This window comes from Schistocerca piceifrons, chromosome 8 (assembly GCF_021461385.2).
Source record: "Schistocerca piceifrons isolate TAMUIC-IGC-003096 chromosome 8, iqSchPice1.1, whole genome shotgun sequence".
Taxonomy (NCBI): Eukaryota; Metazoa; Arthropoda; class Insecta; order Orthoptera; family Acrididae; genus Schistocerca; species Schistocerca piceifrons.
Genome location: NC_060145.1, coordinates 458261822 through 458286530, shown reverse-complemented (window position 1 = coordinate 458286530; position 24709 = coordinate 458261822). Strand labels below are relative to the sequence as shown.

The 24709-nt window shown below is 45.6% G+C and overlaps 1 non-coding gene across 1 annotated transcript; it reads left to right on the top strand.

Moving 5' to 3' along the window:
- Positions 1–14612: 14612 nt before the first annotated feature.
- Trnas-cga lies at positions 14613–14687 on the top strand. Its single transcript has one exon. It is a non-coding gene; the product is annotated as a tRNA-Ser (tRNA).
- Positions 14688–24709: the final 10022 nt, after the last annotated feature.

Below are 24709 nucleotides of genomic sequence, written 5' to 3'. Positions count from 1 at the left end.
GCCTCACAACTCTGTACTGAAGGGAGACGGCGTGCGTGTGACGTAGGTGGCGTTGTGCCATCTCATTGGTCAACGCTCAGACGCACACTCAGAATATCTGACAGGCCAGAACGTTCGGAAAGACTCCCGAACGTGCTATTCCACGCTATGACGGCAGAAACTCGGCACGCTCAACGTTCGGATGCACGGTCCGTGTGCCGACGGCTTTAAGGACGAGCCGCGGAAGGTGGACGGTGCCTACGACGGGAACTGGCACCTCACCCTAACGCACATAAATGTAACGCGGGTTAATCTCAAAAATGCATTACGTTGGCGCATAATTTCGTATCGTTTTTGTTTAGCATCTCGGTATTCCGGTGCTTTGGGTTTATTTGTCGATTGTAATTTTTTATTTGTAGTTCACTGTTGCTATTCACATTGTCATTAGGAGATAGTGAGTGGAGCTGTGGACGATAGAAAATGGAGTGCCGAGTGGAGAAATCCGGACATATTCGGCTGTTAGAGTGAAGTAGAACAGTGACAGCACCTGAGGCAGCCAGAAACATTTGTGCCGTGTGTGGAGATAGCGCCACTGGACAGAGCACGGCAGGAAAATGGTTTCTTCGTTTTGAGGGGGATCGTTTTGACATTAGTGTCCCTCCACGTTCAGGAAGATCTTCGGGGTTTGAAGAAGATCGTTTAAACGCTCTAATCTACAGTGCTCCACGTCTGTGATAACTGGCAGAAGTGATCAACTATGACCATTCCACCGGCGTGCGATATTTGCATGCAATGGGAAACGTTCAAAAATCGGGTGTATGGGCACCGCGTGCTCTAACCCGACATCACAAAAAGCTGCGGGTGGCCATATGTGCATCTCTACTAGTACGTCATCAGTTGCCTCGTGAACAACACTGACCGTTCCTATCAAGTATCGTTACTGATGGTGAGAAATGGTGTGATCGTGCTTATATAAAGAAAAGAATGGGATGGTTGAGCGCAAACAAAACAGCAACTCCCCGTATAAAGACCTGCGCGCACCCACAAAAGATAACGTTATGCGTCTGGTGGAACAGCGGCCGTGTGTTGTACTACGAACTGCTTACCAGAGATGTAACCGTCACTGCTGACATTTACTGTCAAAAACTGACAAGAACAAGAACCACGGAGACTGTGTACAGTGATGGTGCTCCTGCACCATAACGGCCGCCCACAGTCTGCTAGACTCACAAAAAGCGCTGTGCATGAAGTCATTCTGCACGCTCCTTACTCACCTGATCTTGCGCCCTCAGATTTTCACCTTTTCCACTATCTAAGAACCTATCCGGATGAAAACGCGCTCCGAACATAGTTCGATTTCTTCGCCTCAAAATCACATGATTCGTACAGTCGTGGCAGATAGTTGTAACTAGCGAAAGAAAATAAATTAGTGATAACTGAAGTCTCTGTTATATGTATTTGTCATGTTTATTAAACGTGTGAAAAAAGCTACGAACTTGTGCACCAACCCAATAATCATCATCATCATCATCTTATTTTTTGTACTTCACGTGTGGCAAGCGTCTTATCGACCGCACACGTGCTCTAAGAGCCCCTTCCATTTCATTCTGTCGAGTGCGCTGGGTGTTAATGTTAATCCTAGCTCTGTCCTGTCGGATATTACCTCGCTACCTAATGCTGGGTTTTCCTCGTCCTGTCGTTTCATCTGTAGTCCTGCCAAATACTATTTTAGGTACTCCGTTTTCCTTCATTCTTTCTATATGACCTGCCTAGTTCCACCTCCTCCTCTTTAGCACTGTGACGATGTTACGGTGTTTGTACAGTTCTCTTGGTTCTTCATTCTTTTTCTTATCCTCTAATCCGTGTTCTTTTCATCATATACCTGCTCAAAAACATTTCGTAGTTATTTTCTTTCTTATTTTTAAGAGTTTTCTTCCTCTTTCTTTCTAAATATTAATGTTTTACGCCCGTATAATGTTACCGGTATAATACTCGATCGATACAAGCAGATTTTGAAGTTAGTACTGAGTGATCTTTTCTTTAACATTTTGATAAAACTACAAAGCTTTTTGTTCGCTATTGATAGACGGGCATCTCCTTCTATATCTGTTCTATTATTGTCACTAGAAAAAAAATCTCGGAAAAAGTCAAGCTGCTACCACGCGTAAACCCGTTAGTCGTCCTGAATATTCACTCCTCAATGCGATAATGTTTTTTCTCCCCCAGTGATGAATGAATCGGTGGAGGCGTCGGTAGTGGAAGTCTGAATTCTGGCCTTTCAGGAAACATCCAGTCTCGAAAATGACCTCGCCGTCATTCTGGAAAAGTCTCCCGGATTTAGTTTTTTCATCCAAGGGAAGAGAAAGTAGTCACTGGGATCCATGTCGAAAAGGTAAGGAGGCGAGGCAAATTTTGCTAGCCCATGCAGCAGAACGCGTGCAGAATGATCTGGGCCGTTGTTGTCTCAGCTTGGCGCGAGCTAAGCACAGTCTGCTTGCACCTCGCAAACAGTCAGCGTCATCTTGCCCGATGATGCTGGGTCTTCGTCTTTTTTCGTCTACGAATCCTCGTGTTTCCGCCGCTCGCTATGCTCCTTCGCCTCTGCGTCCATAGTGATACACCCAGCAGCTGCCCAAACAAGCCACCTCGATCTGTCTGACACAGCTGCCCCGGGTTGGCTGGCTTTTTCAATGGCTCTGAGCAGCCGGCGACGCAGCGGGCGGCGACCTTTGTCGTGTTCAAAATGATCTGCAAGACGTTGGAAACTGACCCGTGACTATTTCCAATTTTCCCTCGACTGCAACAGGCCGGTTTTCCGTGTCAGAGGCGTTAACTTCTCCATGCAAGTCCATGAGATAGCCTGCCACTTCGTACATCGCCATTCAGACTTTGTCAACACGCTGTCCACCTAACCACTGTGCCCTACGGCGCTTCACTGAGCGTTATCTCCCTTCAAATGCGGAAAACGAATTGACGCATGATCATCCACGTAATCAACAGGCTGTGCCGTTTTGTTTTGGTTCTCTAGCTCTTTGCTACGGCACTGTGGCGTCTACCAGGCCTCCAGACATGTATCTACAAACAACCAAAAAATTACGTAACTTTATTTTTTCGAGATGGTAATTTAATCTGTGACCCCTCGTACTTGAGCGAATGAAACCGCGGTTATTAGCGCCAAGCGATTATTAAATGAAACAATTTAGTAGTACATTTATTTAAATAAATACTGAGCAGTGTTACTAACATATACCGAGAGCTTTAAAATGGTTACTATATTGTCACCGTAAATTTCTGCTAACTATGAATTGTAGGCTTGTGCGTCTTCCTGTGGAATTGAACAGTGTTCTGTAATAATTTCGATACTAGTTGAGAGCTCATTCAAAAAATTTGAGGGCATCTCACGCTTTTCATGTTATCTTTAATGTCATCACCGAAAGTAGAAGGGGAGACTTCACCTAAACCACGGACGGAAATCTCGTCAGCATACGGCGTGCTTTCTGAAAAAAAATGGCTCTGAGCACTATGAGACTTAACATCCTTGGTCATCAGTCCCCTAGAACTTAGAACTAGTTAAACCTAACTAACCTAAGGACATCACACAACACCCAGTCATCACGAGGCAGAGAAAATTCCTGACCCCGCCGGGAATCGAACCCGGGAACCCGGGCGCGGGAAGCGAGAACGCCACCGCACGACCACGAGCTGCGGACCGTGCTTTCTGACGCACTGTTACATACTGATAGACGAACTTCAGAAGTGCCTTAATAATGTGTGTGTGTGTGGTGCGAAGGCGGTGTGCCAGGCACGACTGGTTACCAGCAATACCATAGTCTACCGCGTAGAGGAAAAGGAACTGGAGGAGGGTTGCTGTGGGCCTCACGTTATCTTCACTGCGGCAACAGCCAGTTCACTTTCTTCGCTCCTCCCTTACGCGGCATATTGTCACAACCTCCCCACATTTCGCAGAGTAGTTCTTTCGAAGCAATTCATTTGTTGTGCTGGGTACATCTGTTGAGTGGCCGTAAAGCTACACATGAATTAATTTCAAAATTGCAGCACCTCTACTATATGCTAGATAATGTTTTGACACAAGTTAACTCTGTCGCAAAATTGCTGATAGAAGCCTTCCAACTAACGTGATATTGGCTCTGAACTTAATGTAATTGCGAAGGAGTTACTGGAAAGCCTGCAGAACCGCATTGTGATGCCACATGCAAAGTCGAGAGAGTCAGTGACGAGGTGGCGGGTGTAGTAGGTTCCAGAAGCGGCAAGATCTTGACGATATAATGTGTGTTGCGTGAAAGATAAGGAGGCAGTAGTCCTGAAATGACGCAGCGTACGTAGACTACAGATAATGTCCGCGATAAGGCGCAGCAGGGCGGTCGGCCAGTCGGCGATAAACGACGAATGCCGCAAACCGACCCAGCGTGGGGGGGACCCCACGTCCGCGTCTTCGTCTCTCAGCGTCGCCGGTTGCTTTACTTCTTCCCGCCGCAGTGCCTTCCGTGTGTCTCGGATAGGAACGCAGTTCGTAGCAAACTGCGTTACCCTCTCCGACACAACTTTTCCGTTCAGAATTTGCCAGAGTGGCAACTCTTGTTGCGTCGGTCTCAACGAAATAAACTATGTTTACCCCAGAAAACTACATAAGGTTCGTCCTATTTTAATTTATTACGCCGCACAACTGTCGCGTTTGACTGTGTTGTGTGAATATTAAAGCGAGAGCTGTTTACGAACTGAAGAAATACAATAGTGTACTTTAAACTTACTACACTGAAGAGCCAAAGAAAGGGGTACACCTATCGTGTAGGGCCCCCGCGAGCATGCAGAAGTGCCGCACCATAGCGTGGCATGGAGTCGACTAACGTCTGCAGTAGTGCTGGATGGAATTGACATCTTGAATCCTGCAGGGTTGTCCGTAAAGCCGTAAGAGTACGAGGGGGTGGAGATCTCTTCTGAACTGCATGCTGCAAGGCATCCCAGATATGCTTAATAATAATGGGGAGTTTGGTGGCCAGCAGAAACTCAGAAGAGTGTTCCTGGAGCCATTCTGTACCAATTCTGGACGTGTGGGGTGTCGCATTGTCCTGCTGGAAATCGGAATGCACAATGTACATGAATGGATGCAGGTGATCCGACAAGGATGCTTACGTGCGTGTTACCTATCATAGTCGTATTTCGACGTATCAGTAGTCTCATATCTTTGCAACTGCACACGCCCCACACCATTTCAGAGCCTCCACCATCTTGAACAGTCCCCTGATGGCATGCAGCGTCCATGCATTTATGTGGTTGTCTCCATACCCGTACCGCTCGATACCGTTTGAAACGAGACTCGTCCCACCAATCAATATCTTTCCAGTCATCAACAGTCCAATGTCGGTGTTGACGAGCTCAAACAAGGCGTAAAGCTTTGTGTCGTGCAGTCATCAAGGGTACACGGGTGAGCCTTCGGTCCCGAAACCCTATATCGATGATGTCTCGTTGATTGCTTCGCACGCTGACATCTGTTGATGGCCCAGCATTGAAATTTATAGTAATTTGCGGAAGGGCTGCATTTCTGTCACGTTGAACGATTCTCTTCAGTCCTCGTTGGTCCCGTTATTGCAAGATCTTTTTTCCAGCTGCAGCGATGTTGATGTTTTACCGGATGCTTGATATTCACAGTACACTCGTGAAATGGTCGCCTCTTTCTTTTCCTTGTTGTAGATCAGGTGAAAACGTATATTGTGTCCGTGGTTGGGAAGCGTCTCTGAGATCAGATGTTCTAGGACTTGGTACTGTGTGCCTCTGATGTTCTTTAATGTCCTATTAAGGTCCTAAAACTGTTAACCGATTTTTTATGCCATTGCCTCAATTTAGGTTCGGTGTCTTCCCAATATAATGTAAGAAGCACGTCCCCGTTGAGACTGAAACATAATATTGACCATCAGAGGTAAAAATATATTGCTGATATTTTAGTGTAACTTTGGAATAATGTAACATCAATTCTGCAATCGAGAATTATCGTATGTGAAACTGTCCTCCTTTTTACTTGGCTCAGTAAGCGATCGGTTGGACCTACAGGAAGATATGAAGATGATGGTGTGCTGCATGTTGGAGCCCCAGTCTAACCGGGCACCCAGCTGTCCCCTCACTATTGTCGGCTTCTGAAGTCAACTCCCTTCCTCAATTTGTGCCTCACGTGTCCTGAAACGTCCTTACCAGTTTATGAGGACCTCGTTGAAGTCCTCGCACCAAGAACAAACCGACCCAGCGTCCTGCGTCAGGTACAGGCGTAAACAAGCTTATTCAAAAAGTGAAATTATCTTCAGTCCCACAACTTGCCACCGCAGTACGCACGGCCTCGTACGACGTGATATGTCGTTCCTTTGTGTGGCTCGGCGGGTGTGTCAGACTGCAAATTTTTCTTTCCCTTATCACTTCCTTCACCACGGAGAATGATTTCATAAGTGTAAAACTGCCAAGTGATCACGCAGCTATCGTACCTGAAGTCCACCTTAAACGGTGGGCACCTTTAAGTTGCCTGGGTGAGTCATTTCTCAAAGACCAGAGGAAAGCAAGGCCGTACTACCCCTTTTAGGGCGGTGCCTAGTCAAGTACTGTCGGTTTCAAACCTGAAAAGAGTCTCATCCTTCCTTCGACATATGTACTTAGTTTAACGTGGGCTCCAAGTCACAGTGTTGCAGCTTGTAATTCCGTAATTCAAATCGTTGCTAGAGGTGAGAGAAGTGATAAGTGGCAGGAAAAAGCCGTAGGACCACCGGCGATCGAACCGGGAGCCTTTGGTTTTGTAATGTGATACCATCTCAGCCACGTACACGAACAAAGCTGTAATTGTGGCACTACCGAAGTTCGATGGAATGATTGCTTCACGTGTTTAGTTCGAGCGCGTAATTCTCATATTCAGATCGAACGTGTTGTTCCAGACGAGAATTATTTCCAGTGCCTGTGCTGCGACGGTCGATGACAGGTTAAAGCTTATCTCTGGATCTAATAGTTTCCACAAGTTTCTAAGTCTCTCGGACCTATGATAGTAGTAATTCTCATACCCCTTAGTTTCAGTAGCACTTAATGACTCAATCAGAGAGCTACCCTACAGTTTCTTGGTTAGCCTTCCTGGCGCGACTTTCCTTATGCTGCGAAGTCTGGTGTGTGATAGGCGCAGGCAGCGCGCTTTGCGCCTGGCCGCCCATTGTGCTCGCTGGCTGCCGGCTGGGGGAGTAGGAGCTGTCGGCGTTCTTCCGCCCAGCCACCTCCGCAGATTGTTCGTCCACCGCGTTGCCACGTCACCGAACAGACCACAAAATCGCCCGCCTCCACAGAAGTCGATAAGAGAACATGTCCTGGGGAGTGAAGTCAGTTATAGTTCGATTAAAATTACTTGATACTTGACGTTAACTAAATACACACGTTTCGTACACAGCACTAACCGAACATAACTGGATCCTTCCGCACAAGACACGATTAGCGTCATGTATATAGTTATTATAATCACAGAGATCGTCTAATATTAGATAAGCTTCACACGAAATTGCGAATTTTTGAAGACTCTGAATTAATCGTTGCAATTGGGACATTAGAGACATAAATACAACAGCTTTTATGCATTGTAATGGCATAGCGTAGCGTGTAAACTTGGCATGTCGAAGGTCACGGGTTCGAATCTCGTCAAATGCAGCGAAATTTTCTTATTTTTCTGTATATAATCAAAAGACTCTGTTTTATTCAGTTAGTTGGCTTCCGCGTAATTTTTTATTTTTTCTAATACTTTGCGACGTCTTTTTCATCATCGTATTGACTTTTTTATTTGTTCATATTTTTCTTCCTATCGTTCATTTTTCGTTTGGAATCTCCCTGTGTCACATATACTCTGCAACCGAGTGTCAACTGAGACTGCTCATCAGTTGGTAACGCGAAATCCCGAGTAGCCAATCTGAGGATAGGTTCAGGTAACCAACATCAGCGAGAAATTACAGATTGATTTTACCGTTAAAACTGAAATTTTGGTGCGGAAGATGGCTGTGGTTGGTTGATTCAGGGAGGGGACCCAACAGCGAGGTCATCGGTCCCATCAGATTTAGGGAACGATGGGAAGGAAGTCGGCCGTGCCATTTCAAAGGAACCATCCCGGCATTTGCCTGAAGCGATTTAGGGAAATAACGGAATACCTAAATCAAGATAGCCGGACGCGGGTTTGAACCGTTGTCCTTCCGAATGCGAGTCCAGTGTGCTAACCACTGCACTACCTCGCTCGGTAATATGTCCATGCAAACAAACGTTATATCAAATTTTCCTGTCTTTAATTTGCTCGTGTAGATTGACCTTAAACGGAGTGAACAAAGTGATCGTTATTTACTGGTTTTAGTTCTGCCGCAGACTGTTGATCGCAGTTTCTCGGGTTCACTGCATATCATGCAGTCGCGTTAGTTTAGGGCACGAGTTAAAATTCCGGGCTACGGAACTTGTGGTCTACCGCAGTTCAGTCAGCTGGCGACAGAACAACTCCCATTCCGTCATACTTCGCGGCGGCCGCTTCCAATGTTGTTCCGCGTTACACATTAACAGCAGTTGTGGAGTGACAAGCCTTGTTGTGTGTAGCAGGCAGCGGATGTGACACACCACGCAGCTTCCGCGCCTACCGAGTAAACCTGTGACGAAATGCGCTGCTCTTCTTTGGATCTTTTCCATTTACTCTGTCAAATCTCATCCGCATAGCCGGTACGAGGTTGGGAATTTCGTCATAATTCGACCTCCATGTGCTCGCTGATGCTTGTCACCAGACGTTCGCACTCTGCAGTGTTCATAAACAGGAGGCCACGTACTCCGTTCTTGTAGTAGCGATGCAAGAGATGCGAATGTCTGTTGCTGAATACTCCTCGACTAAAAAATACCGTTTGTTTCCTTTGCTAATACATTCGTGCCCAAACTGAAGTATTTATTACTGTGCACTAATTTAAGATCTTTTCATAAACGACATGGCTTTGAAATAGATTGAATTTAATGAGCGCATTAAATCCAGTACTTGGATATATCGTTTGTTACTTCACTTACTATTTGTATTTCTTCGTTAGTGGAACGTTATGGATTCGTTGTAAAGCAACAGTTACCTATCGTCGCTGAAGACTTTCAGCGTAGAGAACTGGTGGGGAACTGCAGAGTGTGTACCGGGAAGTAAAGGTGTAGTCCGTGGTGAGAAATGAAACTGAACACTTAAAACCAAAATCGGTCTTTAACAGAGAACTGTTTTCTTAAGGCCGTGTTAATATTAAGTAATTGCTTGTGCTGTGAAGCAAAGCGTGCTGGAATAGCTCTATAACAATTTAAAAGCCAAATGCCGTAGTACGCAAAATAAAACTGGGAACTGGACCTTCCATCTCGAGTTGGTATTCTAACCCTTCACTCTGTCTGCTGCACCTACACGATACTGCTGTTATATAGTCATCATCAACATTCCGTCTTCCATATATGGAAGTTGGTGACCCATCACACAGTCCTCTTGCCAGTCTGTCTCCATTTTTCCCGATCTTCTGCATCTGGCTCCACGTTTTGTGTGTCTTGTCCTTTATCTGGTCCGTCCATCGTCTCGGTGGCCTTCCCTGCTGCCTTTCCCCGTCAAATTTGCCTTATCCAGGTTATCCTCCTGTCGTCGCATTATGTGACAAAAGAACTGCAGGATTCGCTGGAAACAAATACTGGACAACCTGTTCTCCACCCTGAATTCTTGAAGGATTGATTTTTTGGTCCGCTTCTTCATCCTCGATATTATCAGCGACCTCCTATATGTCTACATCTCAAAATCATCAATTCTTTTGCAGACCCCTGCAGTTGTTATCCATTTTTCAACTACGTAAAGGAAAACCAGAAACACTGTCGGTTTAGTATGTCTGGTTAGTAGTCGGTCTTTCCAAATCAATCAGCTTCGATGCAGCATCCCCACCCAAAATGACACTAAGTCGTATTTCCTGTGTACAGCCACCCTCTTTTTGGACCTCTGAGCCCAGATACACAAAGCGATCAACTGCTTCATATTCTGACAGTATATCAGTAGCTGGTAGTGACTCATCTCTGCCAGTTATCATGATCTTTATCTTTTTCTTGTTGACTGACACTCCAAGTTTCTCGCTTTCTCCCTTAACTCTATCTACTAGTTCCTCCATCTTCACTTATGATTCATGAGCAAATTTTAAATTGCTGATTCTTTGTCTCTCTTTCTCATAACATATTCTCCATAGATGTTGAAACAGAAGTGGCGATAGAACGCACCCCTGTCTAACTCCTTTACGTAAAAGTTGAAGTAGTTGTATCAAGTCTGATTATTGCCTATCAGAGCAAATATTTCTGATAAGGGTAATAAGATTATCAGGAACGCCCATTTCTGCTAATATGTTCCACAGTTCTTTCCATCGAACACACTCGAAAGCTTTGATATAGTCCAAGATACAGAGAACTAATGAGGTACTGAATTCCCTACATTTTTCATTATCTGTCGGACACTGAGTATTGACTGAAATACTTGCCATACATGCCATCAACGATCATGAGGAATACCGAGTCTTTGACGTTCGATTTTACGCGAAAATAAGTAAGAGAGGGGCAAAATTAAAGTTTTTTTATATAAAATACTTTGCCGTTCAGTTGATACGACTACAATGCACTGAGTTCCACTGGTGTGCATTTAATTGCCGTATTTTCGGGTAATTTCCAGAAGTGTGATTTCCGTATGGATTCATTTCTTTGTTCATGTATGAATGTAGCATAGAGAGGTGTAACCAAAAAAAACTGGAAAAATAGCACCGGACGCAATTTTCCAAGTAGGTATTGAAGTGATAATGTCTCTCCAACTCTTTAAAACGAAATTCGGGAACTGGTAGTCACTCATCTCTGCCAGTTATCATGATCTTTATCTTTCTCTTGTTAATTGACACTCCTTAACTCTATCTAGTAGTTCTTCCATCACCTTCAAGCCAGATTGCCAGCCGTAATCAGGAGACATCCGTCAGTAGATGCTTATCAAAGTCAAGTGTTAGGAAGAGCCAGTCCATCACAGCTTCACTATGATCACATATGTCTAACTTCTGGATAGAGCATATGGTGTCGTCTCAGTGTAACGATCACTCTTGTAGTAACTAGAGCATTTTTTTACTGGCATTGTAGTTCCTTATTTTCATTCTTGTTACGATCTCGGGCAATTACTTGAAAGACCCTATCTTCATATCGTGAATACGCCCTACTGCTTTGTAGCTGCTCATATGCTCAGTGAACTGAAATTCAAAAATAAATTATTGTCTTGTTACCGCTACTGGTAGAGCTGTAATCCGAGACTAGTGACTGTTTCGTATTACCATATTTTGCTTCGCCTACCACTGAAACCAAATTTTTTTTATGTTTATCAGTACTGATGTATACTGCGGGGAACGTTTTATGTATAGTCGTGTGAGTTTCGCCTTTATTGTGGGAAATGATATGTTGCCGTATTTCGCGGGACATGGACACTGTCGGTCTGCAGTAGATTGTCATAAAACAACTTGGCATTCCTCCGATTCGAAGGTGGTGTGGAATGCGATGAACGCGTAACTTGGCCGCGCCAACGCTTATAGGCAGGTTAAAAGTTACTTTCGCTGTGCGGGAAGTCGAGCCATCACAGCTCGACAGAATGTTTACATGGCAGACGACATGGATCACTTTTTATGCTACTGATGTTCAAGTACCAAGATGGAAGAGTGATTTCTGAAGGTTTGACTGTTATTATTATTGTATTTTTGTGTTTCCAGCGTGTTCACTCACGGCGGACGTTTCGTCTGCAACGGTAGTGCCGACTAATTGCAAAATGTTTTGCCTTCACTTTGGTAACGCACTCTTTTAATATTCGGATTAAATACAACTTTTAAAAGATAGAAACTAATTTGTGTCTTCTTAATATTTATATTATCGTTTTGTTTTGTAAATATTATGCAACATTCTATCGTTGGCAGTGAAGAATGGGTACCAAATGACCATTATTAAGAACATCCATTATGAATTTTGCTCTAGTCATTAATAAATCCTACAATTGCTGTTAGTTCTACAATGGTGTTACTATATTCAAGGAGGATATAAGATGAACATCAACAAAAGCAAAACGAGGATAATGGAATGTAGTCAAATTAAATCGGGTGATGCTGAGGGGATTAGATTAGGAAATGAGACACTTAAAGTAGTAAAGGAGTTTTGCTATTTAGGGAGTAAAATAACTGATGATGGTCGAAGCAGAGAGGATATAAAATGTAGACTGGCAATGGCAAGGAAATCGTTTCTGAAGAAGAGAAATTTGTTAACATCGAGTATAGATTTAAGTGTCAGGAAGTCGTTTCTGAAAGTATTTGTATGGAGTGTAGCCATGTATGGAAGTGAAACATGGACGATAACCAGTTTGGACAAGAAGAGAATAGAAGCTTTCGAAATGTGGTGCTACAGAAGAATGCTGAAGATAAGGTGGGTAGATCACGTAACTAATGAGGAGGTATTGAATAGGATTGGGAAGAAGAGAAGTTTGTGGCACAACTTGACTAGAAGAAGGGATCGGTTGGTAGGACATGTTTTGAGGCATCAAGGGATCACAAATTTAGCATTGGAGGGCAGCGTGGAGGGTAAAAATCGTAGAGGGAGACCAAGAGATGAATACACTAAGCAGATTCAGAAGGATGTAGGTTGCAGTAGGTACTGGGAGATGAAGAAGCTTGCACAGGATAGAGTAGCAAGGAGAGCTGCATCAAGCCAGTCTCAGGACTGAAGACCACAACAACAACAACATATTCAGAGTTTTTATGAAAATGATGGGCCCTCATAATCACACTACATCATTCACGTGCCAAACGGCACACCATCAGCTCCCACAACACACCCGTTTTTATCCCCGATGCGTAAAGAAAGTCGCCCACTGACAAAAGTCTGTCAGAGCAATAATAACAAGCTCTAGGCGCCAAGAGTAGTCGAGTAAGATATAAAGCCACGACTTAGCCAGCCAATTTGAGAGGGGGAGGGGGACATGCAGTGGAAGCTTGGACCCCGAACTGCGGTGAAACTTAGCATTTTTCACACCTACATAAATCGAGTTGATTAAAGTCATGGGATACCTCCTCATATCGTGTCGGACATCCTTTTGCATGGTGTAGTGCGGCAACTCGACATGGCGTGTACTCAATATCTCGTAAGTGCCCTGCAGAAATAACGAGCCAAGCTGTCTCTAAACCCATACATAATTGTGAAAAGTGTTGACGGTCCAGGATTTTGTGCACGTTGAGTGTGCCCAATAAATATTCGATGGTTTCCCAGTAGCCGGACATAATCATTTCCAGTCAATGATTGGTTCAGATGGACTCAAGGACCCAATCCATTCCAAGTAAAAACCGCCCGTACCATTATGGAGCCACCACCAGTCTTGCACAGTGCCTTGTTGATAACAGGGATCGATGGCTTCGTGGGGTCTGCGCCACAGTCAGACCCTACCGTCAGCTCTTACCACTGAATCGTGATTCACCTGATCAGGCCACGGTTTTCCAGTCGTCTAGGATACAACCGATGTGGTCCCGAGCCCAGGAGAAGCAGTCGTGCTGTTATCAAAGACACTGACGTCGGTCGTCCGCTGCCGTAGCCCACTGACGTCAAATTTTGCCTAACTGTCCGAACAGGTACGTTCGTCGTACGTCCTTCATTGATTTCTGTGGTTATTTCACGCAGTGTAGCTTGTCTGTTAGCACTGACAACTCTACCCAGACGCCGTTGCTCTCGGTCGTTATGTGAAAGCCGTCGCGTACTGCGTTGTCCGTGGTAAGAGGTAACCTGTGAAATTTGGTGTTCTCGGCACATACTTGACACCGTGGCTCTCGCAATATTAAATTCCCTGACGATTTCCGAAATTGAATGTCCCATGAGTGTAACTCCAAATACCATTCGGCGTTCACAGTCCGTTAGTTCCCGTTGTGCGGCCACAATGACGTCAGAAACCTTTTCGCAGGTATCACCTGAGGACAAATGACAGCTGCGATTATGCACTGTCCTTTCATGTCTTGTGTAGGCGACGCTACCGCCATCTGTACATGTGCATATCGTTGTTCCGTGACGTCTGTCACGTCGATGTACATACCCTGCAAATTATTGTGGCGCCCCTGGCGTGGCATCACACGTTGGGTACCCTCCAGTTGCTGGTCGGCCACAGCGCGCACTCTGTGCTTCTTTTGCAGGCATGGGCAACGTTACGAAATTAATGATACGAATAATAAATTTTCTGAAATTGCACACTCATCGTCGCAGTAGTACCCAATTGTAACGAACAGAGAGTTGGAGACTTAATATATTATTTTTTATATATTATTGCAAAGTAAAACGATTAAGTTAAGGAGCATGCCTGGAAAGATTATTCGATTTAAACCCGCTTTTGTTGAATTTATGGAGGAAAAATTAGGAAAATTCATCTGGAACTAATTGCGAACCTGCTGCCAGTGAGACACTGCAAGATGAGAAACAACTTACTTCTTCAGAATGAGATTTTCACTCTGCAGCGGAGTATGCGCTGATATGAAACTTCCTGGCAGATTAAAACTGTGTGCCCGACCGAGACTCGAACTCGGGACCTTTGCCTTTCGCGGGCAAGTGCTTCGGTAGCTCAGTTGGTAGAGCACTTGCCCGCGAAAGGCAAAGGTCCCGAGTTCGAGTCTCGGTCGGACACACAGTTTTAATCTGCCAGGAAGTTTCAACTTATTTCTTATTTATGAAGATGGATATAAAAATAAAATCGCATTGTGCAAGAAGCTAATACTGAAATATAACAATCTCGGCTTACCTAAACTCACTGGCATTAAAGAAAACACTAGGTTTGAAGAATTCATTGTAACCTTGAAGAACTACAGGAATGCGTTTTGAATACATTGGGTGAGTGTTCCATCTGTTCTCGGGACCGTTTGCTATTTCAGCTGAAAGTGCCCCTGTCCGTTCGCAAATGGAACTGACCGATCTGCAGTGTAATGTCCGTTTAAAAGGCAAACTCTATTACGTTAAAATGGATTAGGAGGTCTTTGTTGTTTTCCTCCGGAATAGTTTCCAAGTCTCCTTAATGAGGTTGTAAATGTGGAGTTTATTTCGATCAACATGTGTACGTGAAACGCCTTTTTCGATTACTGAACTAAATTAGCCACGATTACGTGGCAATCAGAGTACAAAAGTCTGTCCGTATGTCCAACAGTTTGTTGCAGATAAAAATGTTGTCGTGTCTTCAGCGCGCCAAAAATTATTAAACGGGAGTGAAAATTTGTTTCGTTTGTGATCTACACTACTGGCCATTAAAATTGCTACACCACGAAGATGACGTGCTAGAGGCGCGAAATTTAATCTACAGGAAGAAGATGCTGTGATATGCAAATGATTAGCTTTTCGGAGCATTCGCACAAGGTTGGCGCCGGTGGCGACACCTACAACGTGCTGACATGAGGAAAGTTTCCAACCGATTTCTCATACACAAACAGCAGTTGACCGGCGTTGCCTGGTGAAACGTTGTTGTGATGGCTCGTGTAAGGAGGAGAAATGCGTACCATCTCGTTTCCGACTTTGATAAAGGTCGGATTGTAGCCTATCGCGATTGCGGTTTATCGTATCGTGACATTGCTGCTGGCGTTGGTCGAGATCCGATGATTGCTAGCAGAATATGGAATTCGTGGGTTCAGGAGGGTAATACGGAACGCCGTGCTGGGTCTCAACGGCCTCGTATCACTAGCAGTCGAGATGACAGGCATCTTATCTGCATGACTGTAACGGATCGTGCAGCCACGTCTCGATCCCTGAGTCAACAGATGGGGACGTTTGCAAGACAACAACCATCTGCACGAACAGTTCGACGACGTTTGCAGCAGCAGGGACTATCAGCTCGGAGACCATGGCTGTGGTCAACCTTGACGCTGCGTCACAGACAGGAGCGCCTGCGATGGTGTCCTCTACGACGAACCTGGGTGCACGAATGGCAAAACGTCATTTTTCGGATGAATCCAGGTTCTGTTTACAGTATCATGTTGGTCGCATCCGTGTTTGACGACATCGCGACGAACGCACATTGGAAGCATGTATTCGTCATCGCCATACTGGCGTATCACCCGGCGTGATGGTACGGGCTGCCATTGGTTACACGTCTCGGTCACCTCTTGTTCGCATTCACGGCACTTTGAACAGTGGACGTAACATTTCAGACGTGTTACGACCCGTGGCTCTACCCTTCATTCGATCCCTGCGAAACCCTACATTTCAGCAGGATAATGCACGACCGCATGTTGCAGGTCCTGTACGGGCCTTTCTGGATACAGAAAATGTTCGAATGCTGCCCTGGCCAGCACATTCTCCAGATCTCTCATCAACTGAAAACGTCTGGCCAATGGTGGCCGAGCGACTGACTCGTCACCATACGCTAGTCACTACTCTTGATGAACTGTGGTATCGTGTTGAAGCTGCATTGGCAGCTGTACCTGTACACGCTATCCAAGCTCTGTTTGACTCAATGCCCAGGCGTATCAAGGCCGTTATTACGGCCAGAGATGGTTGTTCTGGGTACTGATTTCTCACGATCTATGCACCCAAATTGCGTGAAAATGTAATCACATGTCAGCTCTAGTACAAGATATTTGAACAATGAATACCCGTTTATCATCTGCATTTCTTCTTGGTGTAGCAAATTTAATGGCCAGTAGTGTATGTGGTTGGGAAATATGAGCACTGGTGTGCAGTGCGACCGCATCGGCATCTGAATGCGGCGCGTTCGGAGTTTGCCCTCTTGCCCTCCGAACGGTCAGTGAGGCGTGGTGGTAGGGGCCTTTGTCTATCTTCAAGATTCTGCCCATTGCAGATTTGAACAGCTTCGTGGTGCTCTCTTGCCGCCCTTCTTGTTAGTCCTGCCTGGTATCGTTCCCACGCGTTTGAGTAACACTTTAAGATAGTGACTCGTGGGCAGTCTCGTTTTGGACTGACAGCATTCCTCCAGTACCCTGCCGGTGAATCGAAGTCTGCCACCTCCGACTGAGCCTATATAAGCATTCCATTTCATATTACTACAAATTGGTGCACCCACGTATCTGTGTGTGTTGTGAGTCATCGGTTAGTATTAACTGGGTACTACGTTATTCGTTGTGTGAAGCATTTAGTTTTGCATTTCTTTTAAAGCAAGTTGCTAACCTTTACGCTACTTTGAACTATTGTCAAGATATTTGATTTGGTCATAAGGCTGTGGTCCAAGGCATAATTCTCTGCCTAACGTTTCATCTTCCGCTGCTGGAGACATTATCAGAGGCGTCAACGACTGAGAAAGCTGTAAGACACACTAACAAGCTCTGCAAACCGGACTGTTTCCACGTATCAAAAAATGGTTCAAATGGCTCTGAGCACTATGGGACTTAACTGCTGAGGTCATCAGTCCCCTAGAACTTAGAACTACTTAAACCTAACTAACCTAAGGACGTCACACACATCCATGTCCGAGGCAGGATTCGAACCTGCGATCGTAGCGGTCGCGCGGCTCCAGACTGTAGCGCCTAGAAGCGCTCGGCCAACCCGGCCGGCTTTCACGTATCCACGCAACGGTCGGTTCGTAACCTCATCAGACCGCTACCTAAGATCGGGGAGTTGGGCCGACATATGCCGTGGTACTTATAGTGGGGAAGAGTTGGCACTGTTTGTTTAGTTTAGCACTGTGGCCCAAAATCGGTCTAATTTCAGTCCGCCTCTTCTGTTGACATTGTTTTTAGCAAGACATAATAATGACAACACTAGAATGTACAGAGAGGCCATAGTCTGATACTGTGCTTTTACCAAGACCTAATAATTACTACGAAAGGATGACAAAGACCATAGAAACTGAAAAGGACATAAGCAATTTCAGCGAAAATGGAGGAGGATTGAAATTAGATAATTTGTGGGCCTTGGTGCTAAATGATTGAAACAGCGCCGGTCATCCCCACTACGAGCACCATAGCACGACTTCGCTATCTTGTGCAGCGGTCTGGTAACGTAACGAACGGACCGTTGCGCTGACATGGGTTAATCACCAAAACCTTGCAGAGCAAATACTGCGGAAATGAAAAGTGCTGTTGATGTTTGGTTTTTACAGAATGGGTTGGTAGTCAGGGCCTCGTATTGTTAGCCAATAAAAAATTGTAATAATATTCAGAAACCGTATTTTCTGTGCAAACACACTTTTTAGACGGAACAATGCATATTGACATTAACAGATCAAAAGTAGGGTAAATTACAATGCCAGTGGTGTTCGTTGTAGGGTTTTAGTGCGAGTCTGGATACCATATTTTGGAACGTTTCCACACTGACACTAGTTTGTACCATTCAGCCTGCGTAGTTGCTATCTACGATGTTGTTATGCTCGCTTAACAGTGTGGTTGTGTGTTCCCTGAGTATATTGCTAGTCAGTGTGTGACAGCCGGAGTAGCAGGCCGTGAGTCGACCGACCACAGTAGAAAAAAGCCGACATGCTCGTGGTGTATGGAGAGTGTAGGAAGAATACAATTCGTTCGTGCACGGTGTATGCGTAAGGCATCCCAGTATGCGTCAACCGTCTCGTCAGTTATTTATCAAGCACTACGTGAAAGTGCTACTGTAACACCTACAAAATATAACAGGGAAACAAGTGACGATAGAAGCGGGGGAAACTGATGTTCTTGCTGCTGTTGCGACATTGTCCACAACGACATACCGACTACACCCGACGATATGCAACTACGTATTACTGCTGATACGCCCGCTAAACCCACTGGGCAGAACAGGTAATAGGATTGTGGAAACAACCAAATAGGTTGAGGTCAGTTTCATCTTCTAAATGTAATTTGTTGTCATTTAATAACTTTTACAACCAAACCGGCACATAGCCGGACCTTTACCTAATGCAACTCTTTCACGGCTGATGGCCTCCAAACAAGAAATCTTAAATCAACAAGATGAATTCCAATTAAGGTAGCATTAAATAATTTTAAAAAAAAATCACAGCAAAGTAGATAGAACAAACATATGCAAGGTGCAATACAAATGGCTGAGGGCCACAATTAAATTTCAAAATTTTAGAATATATTACCATAGACTTTAAAAGGCAGAAGGCCGCAATGTTTAAGCTTCAAAGATAAATTTAAGAATTAATTTTGAAAAAATAAAAAAATAACCATAAGCCTTAAATTTAAAGTAGCTGAAAACAGATAATTAAACACCGGTGGCACTCAGAAACCTCCAGGAAGGTTGGTCTGCTCTCGTTCACTTAGGCGAGACAGGTGGTGAGCCCATCTACATTTGATCCGTCGGAACCCAACGAGGGGACAGCCACGGACCGACCGACACAACGACTTGCTTCCCGTCAGTCAGTACATGAGTACTCAAACAGAAAAGGTTACAAACGTGATAATCCACAATGGAGTATGTATTAGTTGTGGAAATTACACACCACGTTGGACAGCGACAACAGGTGAGGAAAGGACGCTGCCTGAAATAACGTCAGTGGCCAGGGCAGGTAACCAAAACACTAACGACCGACTGCACCGCACGGAGATACCTTCCCTGGTCCGCAGCAACCGACCGACTCCTGCTGGTCCGTCCGCGACTGCTGCTCCGTCGCGACTGCACTGCTGGTGCCCCTCCCACTCACTTGCAGACACACGACGGCGGAAATACTGGCTCGGACGCAACCGTGCAGAGGAAACACGCCCGCTGGCTAAGCGACATCCCTGCACCAGGAAAGGACCGGTCCAAGATCCACAAGATGGAAACTGAAAGGGCCGAGAAGCGCTCGGAGAACGAATCACACGTCGCCCGATGGGACGACCAACCTCTCAGAGGCAGTACGGCGACAACATTTAAAATAACTTGTCGAAAGAAATAACGCCAACTACACACACAATCTGATAAACACCTTCACGAAGACCTGCACGATACCGAACAGTAACTAAGCACACACGAAGACAGTTCGATACACAGACACACACAGCCGACTCATGCATGCACGATCGGCGAGCCAAAACGCGTCGTCCGGTAGGACGACCGACCGAGCATCCAGCAAGACCGTGGCCCTGCTCAAGTGATGCGCGGCGGCAATGGTCGGGAGGGCCGTGACGACGCAGACCTCACTGCTGCTCCACCCGACTGCACTAGTGCCGCATTACCACTCCCCGACTGGTCCGGCTGTACTCCAAACGCGTTTCAACCGACTGGCAGACCCGAACTCAAGACGCGAACTCCCGATCCGAACTGTCTCACGACAGACAACGACCGGGAAGTAACAGCAGTCGAGCAAAGATACTACGAGAGGGGATATATCGATAGCTGCTGCTGCTAGCGCCGCTCACGGTCAGGCAAAGCAGCAACTCAGTGACGGTAGTAATTTAAATTAACGTAGTGAGGTGGAAGTACGTTAAAAGGAGGGTGTAAAGTACATGGTGGCGGGAACAAGAGCCACACACGGCTCAGCTGCAGCCTGCTCGAACATCGCTGATTATGCTGGAACGTGTGCAGCCGTCGTTCCATAAGAGACTAAAATCGTTTACTGCCGCTGCCGTGGTCATTTTGAATAGAACCCGTAATTGTCAGTTGTCTCGTTACTGGTCAGAACCCACATCACTAGTGTAAGCGCTGGTTTTGTTCTTTAGTGTGCTGCCACAGGTATTGTGCAAGTGTCACTGTGGGAACTTTCCAAAATGCGATGTCTCGTAAACGACTCGCACTACAATCCTGTAACAAACACCACTCACATTCTAATTTACCCTACTTTTAGTTTGTTAATGTCAATAGATACTGTGCCATTAAAAAGTGTATGTTTGCAATAAAAACTTTCTAAGTATTATTACAATAAGTTTATCGGCTAATATTACGAGCCGGTGACTACCAATCCATTCTGTGAAAACCGCACATCAGTAGCGCTTTCCATTTCCGCAATCTCTGCGGTGCAAGTTTTAGGTGATTCACCCCGTATAGAGTTCAGCCTGTTGAGTTTGTTCGGGTGTGTAAAAGATTTCTGAGTCGTTGATTTTAATATTCCAGTTATTGCCAGAGGTGACAGAAAGGTATGTGTCTGGAAAAAAATCCTAAGAGTGACTGGATCGAAACCAAGATCTTCATATTTCTGTTCTTCGACACAGACAAGGAACAGTGAAATGTCTGCGTTTCAAGCCAGGGATCTGGATTACCGGAACCAACATTATCTGGCAGTAGTGTAGAGATTGAGGAGAGCGCATTCGGCTCACGAGCCTTTCGGACCAGCCCGGTACCCAGTCTGTGTGCAGAGGCTGGCGAACCACCACTCTGGAACCGCGCGACCACTACGGTCGCAGGATCGAATCCTGCTCTGGCATGGATGTGTGTGATGTCCTTAGGTTAGTTACGTTTAAGTAGTTCTAAGTTCTAGGGGACTGATGACCTCAGACGTTAAGTCCCATAGTGCTCAGAGCCATTTGAACCACCTTTGAACGGCTGTTCAGGAATCGGCCCCATTCGACCAAGCCATTTGGCATACGCGCTACAGACTGAAGGATCTGGATGTCTCGGGCATCAAAATACTCAGCCAAGGATGGAACGCATTGCCACCTGGCGTCTTCAGAGGCCCAAAGTGATTTTAAGCTTAACACAGTACAAGAAAGCTTGTACTCCAGATTTTGTTTTTATAACTTTGTTTTAGTCCATTTTAAGAACGTACCACAGTATTATCGTTATTTATACGGATGGATCCCAGCAAGAGAATGATCTCGGTTGTTCTGCGGTTTTCGCTGATAGGGTTTTAAAGTGCACATTCCAAAACAATTTACAAATTATGATGAGGAATTATATGGCATTCTGATGGCACTGGAGAGTGTTAACAGACATCACCGTACAAGGTTTCTTATCTGTCTTAGTGCACTTTAAGCACTTCACCAAATGTAACCAGTAGACCCGCTGATTCAGGTCAGCCGTGATGCCTTAGAGCACCGTGGCAAGGAGGTGACCTTTTGCTGGGTGCCTTGCCACATTGGGACACAGGACAATGACATGGCCGACAAAGCCGCAAGGAAGCATGTGCTGTCCATCGATGTCCCATCTCGTTGCACGCCATCATCTCATTTGCTGATAGATACATTGTGCGTCAATGGGAGACTGAATGGTTGCAGGTGGCAGACAACAAACTGCGGTCACTCAAATCGACCACAAAGACTTGGCGGACTTCGTGTCAGCCTCGCCGTTGGAAGGAGGTTCTGCTTACCAGGCTGCGCATCGGGCATAGCCCTTTAACACGTGACTTTCTCCTCCGGCGGGAGGATCCACCACTCTGTGAAGTTTGTGGTGTTCCACTTTCAGTTCAGCATCTTCTCTACGTGTGTCCTATATACTGATATTAGGGCAGCCCTCAGTCTCGCTGTAGATCTGCCCATCATCCTCACAGATGCCGATTCCAGTGTTACAAGGGTGGTGAAATTTTGTGCACTATCAGGCTTCATCCCTAAATTTGTGGGGAAGGGCGGCAGACTTAAATTCATTACAAACAGCCTTCGTCCCCACCCATGAGATTTCAATGCTGACTTCAAGTCGCCGAAGTGGGTTCAACTAAAAAGGGCTTGCAATATAGCGGCCGAACTCCCCCGAATGGGGCCTCCCGGCCAACAATGCCATACGACCATTTCATTTCAATGCTGACTTTTCGCCAGGGCGCTGATGAACTTGATGTCGAGCGCCCCCTCAACCCAAATCATCATCGTTATCATTGGCTCATGAGACCCTGCTAGCACGTTAAAACGGAGAAAGTTGTAGTGAAGGAAATAAAACGAAGGTGCTCCGTCGGATGCCGGGAACGGAGCTGCGTGGAGCCTGCGCGGACGGTTGAGAGCCGCTTTGCTCACGGAAGAGCAGAGGCGCTGCGTTGTGCCGCGGACCGGTTGGCCGGCGCGTCCCGGCCGGTTGGCATGGCAACGCCGGCGCCGGCTACGTACCTGCAATCCGGCATCTCGCCCTCGCCGCCTTCATCCTCTCTCGTCCGCATTGCCCAGCTCGGTGGCCGGCAATCTTTTTTGCTCGAAAGCTAATACTGACATTGCGGGGAAGCACCTCGGGCCGCATACGAGATTTGTGAGAAAAGTAATGAGATGATTTTTTTTATCTACCAAACTTGTTATTTTCTTCAAAAAATAACATTGTTCTCTTAGGAATAGTTCTCTTCGGCAGTTATACAACGACGGAGTCGTCGTTCCCAGTTTCGGTAACAGCGCTCAAAAGTCTTAAAGTCCAAGGATCTTTAACATGCCGGTCACATTCTTTTGAATGTTCTCCAGAGTCCCAAAATGATGTCCTTTTAACATATTTTTCGATTTCGGGAAAAGAAAAAAGTAACAGGGATGCCTTTTGAGGTCTACAATTCCGTGATGGAAGTGGCCATGTGACATGGGGCGTTGCCATGATACAGCATCCACTTGTCTTCAGAGAACATCTTCGTAAAACACTGGGTGACAGTTTGTTCTAAAGAAACTAATTCTTTATGCACGATACCTTACCGTCGAAAAAACAAATTAGCATTATTTTGATCTTTGATCTGCTCATTCGAGCTTTTTTTTCGGTCGAGGAGATGTCCCAGTGTGGCACTCCTTACTTTGTCGCTTTGTCTCAGGACCGTAATCAAAAATCCAGAATTCATCATGTCTCATCACACGACGGAACCATTCGTAGGCACCGAGAATCCTGTCAAGATGAACGCGCACGTTTCTTCGATTGTCCTTATGCTCAGTTGTGAGGTTTTTCGGCACCATTTTGGCACAAACCTTTCGCCTGTGCAAAACCTCGGTCAAATGGTTCAAATGGCTCTGAGCACTATGGGACTTAACATCTGTGGTCATCAGTCCCCTAGAACTTAGAACTACTTAAACCTAACTAACCTAAGGACATCACACACATCCATGCCCGAGGCAGGATTCGAACCTGCGACCGTAGCGGTCACGCGGTTCCAGACTGAAGCGCCTAGAACCGGACGGCCACACCGGCTAGCTAAAATCTTGGTCAAATTTAATGTATGGTGAAAGTGCTTAATAGGTCATCCATCATCCTTGTTGTTAAAAGTCGGTCTGACCTCACAAGACCACGCACACGTTTTTGATGTTGAAGGTCTCCCTGAGCGAGGTTCATTTTCAGCGCGTTCTCGGCCTTTTAAAACTGATTGCTACCAGCGAAAGATTCGTTCTGCTGATAATGAGTGTTCCCCATAGGCCTGTTCCGACTTTTCAAAGGTCCAAAGGTCACAGTCGCGGGTTCCCCGAGTTGAACACAAAACTTCATGGGATACCATTCTCTAAATTCCGCTGTTCCATTTTCGTAACACACAGGTTCACTGATGACGGTCTCAAAAATCACGTGGTGGCTGTACGCAACTGAAACTCGGAATGATCATATGGAAGGGATGGACGCATCGATCTACACAGGTAGAAAAACACAGCCTTGTCAGGTCGCTGGCAGTGTTGTCAGTCATATTTATTTATTACACACGTACAGATATTATTATTCTTATAATTATTGGTAAACTACATAAGTGTCATGGCATGAAAATTGAATGTTTTATTACATCTGTCACACTTCCTGTTCCTTTGTTTTAGTGATAAATCAACGCAGCTGACGTCATCAAACCTTCACTATATATAACGTCACACTGAGGCCTATCTGTATCTTATTTTCGTCTTAATATTTCAGTCCAAGTTGTATGAATGTTACGTCCGTAACC